General features: G+C 49.4%; 1 protein-coding gene across 1 annotated transcript in view; it reads right to left on the bottom strand.

Annotated features, from left to right (window-relative positions):
• The window catches only part of PEX2 (peroxisomal biogenesis factor 2), a 22,939-nt gene extending 19,791 nt beyond the window's left edge, over positions 1–3,148 (bottom strand). The window contains exon 1 of the mRNA XM_075353160.1: positions 3,062–3,148. The gene's annotated coding sequence lies outside the window, so the exon portion shown is untranslated. The remainder of the gene's footprint in view (positions 1–3,061) is intronic.
• Positions 3,149–3,395: the final 247 nt, after the last annotated feature.

The following is a 3,395-nucleotide window of genomic DNA, read 5'->3' as shown; positions in this document are numbered from 1 at the left end:
GAGAGAGAGGAGAGGGAGAGAGAGAGAGAGAGAGAGAGAGAGAGAGAGGGAGGAGAGAGAGAGAGAGGGAGGGAGAGAGAGAGAGAGAGGAGGGAGAAGAGAGAGAGAGAGAGGGAGAGAGAGAGAGAGAGGGAGGGAGAGAGAGGGAGGGAGAGAGGGGAGGGAGAGAGAGAGAGAGGGAGGGAGAGAGAGAGGGAGGGAGAGAGAGAGAGGGAGGGAGAGAGAGAGGGGAGGGAGAGAGAGAGGGAGGGAGAGAGAGAGGGAGGGAGAGAGAGAGGGAGGGAGAGAGAGGAGGGAGAGAGGAGGGAGGGAGAGAGAGAGGGAGGGAGAGAGAGAGGGAGGGAGAGAGAGAGGGAGGGAGAGAGAGAGGGAGGGAGAGAGAGAGGGAGAGAGAGAGAGAGGGAGGGAGAGAGGGAGGGAGAGAGAGAGGGAGGGGAGAGAGGAGGGAGAGAGAGAGGGAGGGAGAGGGAGGGAGAGGGAGGGAGAGGGAGGGAGAGGAGGGAGAGGAGAGGGAGAGGGAGGGAGAGGGAGGGAGAGGGAGGGAGAGGGAGGGAGAGGGGAGGGAGAGGAGGAGGGGAGAGGGAGGGAGAGGGAGGTGAGGGAGGGAGAGGGAGGGAGAGGGAGGAGAGGGAGGGAGAGGGAGGGAGAGGGAGGGAGAGGGAGGGAGAGGGAGGGAGAGGGAGGGAGAGGGAGGGAGAGGGAGGGGAGAGGGAGGAGGAGGGGGAGAGAGGGAGGGGGAGAGAGAGGGAGGGGGGAGAGAGGGAGGGGAGAGAGGGAGGGGGAGAGAGGGAGGGGGAGAGAGGGAGGGGGAGAGAGGGAGGGGGAGAGAGGGAGGGGAGAGAGGAGAGGGGAGGGGGAGAGAGGGAGGGGGAGAGAGGGGAGGGGGAGAGAGGAGGGGGAGAGAGGATAGGGAGGGGGGAGTAAGGGACTGATCACCACCAGGCTAGTTTCTGGGGCATGCTCAGTAGAGCAAGCAGGATCCGGTCTATCAGCATGCCAGCGTTCACCTGCGTTTGCGTGCTGTTTAGTCAGGATCCAGCCAATTTGCAGTATTTGGATGCAGCTCAAAAAAAGCTACAAGTAGCGTTTTTGAAAAAATGTTAAAAAACTGCAACTCACTGGATCCGCACTATTTCGCACGCAAACACAGGTGAACGCATGTTGACGCGAGTCCATTGCACATGCATTGAAATGAAAACGCATTTGCACTGGATCCGTTTTTGCGTTAAAAAAAACGTTCATGACGCATGTTAAAAAAAAACAGTGTGAAAGCTGCCTAAGATCTCAGCACATTATTATTCAAAGATCTATTGATTAAAATGACCTTTTTTCATGGAAAACCCCTTTAAAGATGACCAGGGACTTCTCACTTGACATAAATATGTATTTTTTTTTTACCTGGGTGAAAAATGGAGTGGTTTTTGAATCTGCTTTTGATTTTTTCTGTTGGGCTGCATTCCATGTAGGTTTTTATCCTAGGTAGAGGCATTTAATTTAGGGGCCCAGTATATTCAAGATCATCTTGTTGCGGGTTATCAGGCTCACATGCATTGGTGAACAGATAAGCTAAGGCTACTTTTCACACATCCGTTTTTTTTGCTGTGCGGGCACAATCCGGCACTTTGCAGAAAAAACGCAACCGTTTTATTTTTGCCGCCGGTTGCGGTTTTTTTCCTGCATAGACTTGCATTAGCGCCGTATTGTGCCGCATGGCCTTGCATTGCGTCCGATTTTTTGCCGGATGCGGCATATTTAGCCCATACGGCGGCCGGATGGAACATTGCCTGGCACGTTTTTTTTATGTGGCGAAAAAAAAATACATCGCGTCGGACACGATGCGGCTGCGATTTACAATGCAAGCCCTATGGACGCCGGATGCGTTTTTTTGCACTGCGCTATGCTCAGTATCAAGCCGCAAGGAAAAAAACTTATACAACGGATCCGGTTTTTTCGCTGCATCCGTTGCATAGGTTTTTTGAGCCGGATTTGAGCCGCACTGCAGAAACCGGATGTGTGAAAGTAGCCTAAGTAACTATTTTTGCAAATATGCCTATAGCAGTAATGCAATACCAGAGTTCCCTTATTCAATGTTAGCATTCTAGAATGCAGCTGTATTTATTTTGGCAAGTGAGCAGCTCAGGCAGTGATAATCTCCTGCTGATAAAACACTGTGATGCAATTAAACACAACAAATGACAAATCCCTAGAATCAGGCTCTCTGCCCCTGCATTAAGCTGCTGCCAGATTGCATAGCAAAACCCTGGTTGACACATTCCCTTTACGGGGACTGCCAGCAGAGAATGACTGTTCACACCAAGCACAGGCGCTACTGCATCATGGTGGAGGCCAATCATTTACATCTATCAGCTAGTTTTCCCCAGCTCTATGAAGCCAGAGCCGACAATCAAAGAAGAGGAGGAGGAATAGACGGAAAACAAGCCGGAGATGAGGTGTATGTACATGATTAGCCTCCACCATGATGCACGAGTGCCTCTGCTTGGGTGTGGACAGTCATTGTAAGCTGACAGTGATGGTATATGGGAATAAACGTATATTGCCTCTAAAAGTCATCTTCAATTGCAAAATATATTATATATATATATATATATATATATATATGGATGAATTAGCAGAAGACATGTGGAAAAAAAAAAACAAAACAAAAAACACTGCCATAATTGCTAAACAAAGAAAACATGGAAAAGGTGACGGAGAAAGCAGAAATTACATTAAAAATAAGGGACAAATAAATAAGTCACAATAGGAACCATTTTCACTGCAGCAAACAACAAGCGAATCTTGTGTCAGCACTTTACACAGCAACCAATCAGATTGCAGCTCTCATTCCTGCAGTTCAAAAATGGAAATGAAAGGAGAGACCTGATTGGTCATTTGTATCTCCCCGCATTGTGCAGGTGCACACTGCACTTATCACAGGCTGCAGGGAATTTGGGACTCCAGAAACTGCTGTGGAACTACAAGTCCCACAGTGCCCTGCCGTAGGTGAGGAGCTGCCGGCATTGTGTAAGCGCAGTAAACACGAGAACACGGAGACACTCACAAGTGGTCGTCAGCAGCAGCACTGATCTCCAGGACATAAACAACCTCTGCAGCTGTCACGGCTGCTTCCTGGATTTCTCTAGTCACGTGATCGAGATCTGACTACGGAAGCACAAAAGGACCAAAATACCAGCGATAGCGTAACGTTATACGAAGCCCCAGATCCTGCTTCAAGCAATGAGTGGCAGAATACAGCAGATAAGGAAAGCGGCGCCCACGTGACGCGTTTGAATCAGAACCTCCTAGAAACAGCATTAGGTGCAGATATTTACATATTTGCATTTATTAACCCCTTAATAACGCAGAAATTTTGAGTTTTTGCACTTTCCTGTTTG

Source organism: Anomaloglossus baeobatrachus, chromosome 6 (assembly GCF_048569485.1).
Source record: "Anomaloglossus baeobatrachus isolate aAnoBae1 chromosome 6, aAnoBae1.hap1, whole genome shotgun sequence".
NCBI classification, from domain to species: Eukaryota; Metazoa; Chordata; class Amphibia; order Anura; family Aromobatidae; genus Anomaloglossus; species Anomaloglossus baeobatrachus.
Note: the sequence above shows the minus strand (reverse complement) of the source record. Positions and strands in the feature narration are given on the sequence as shown.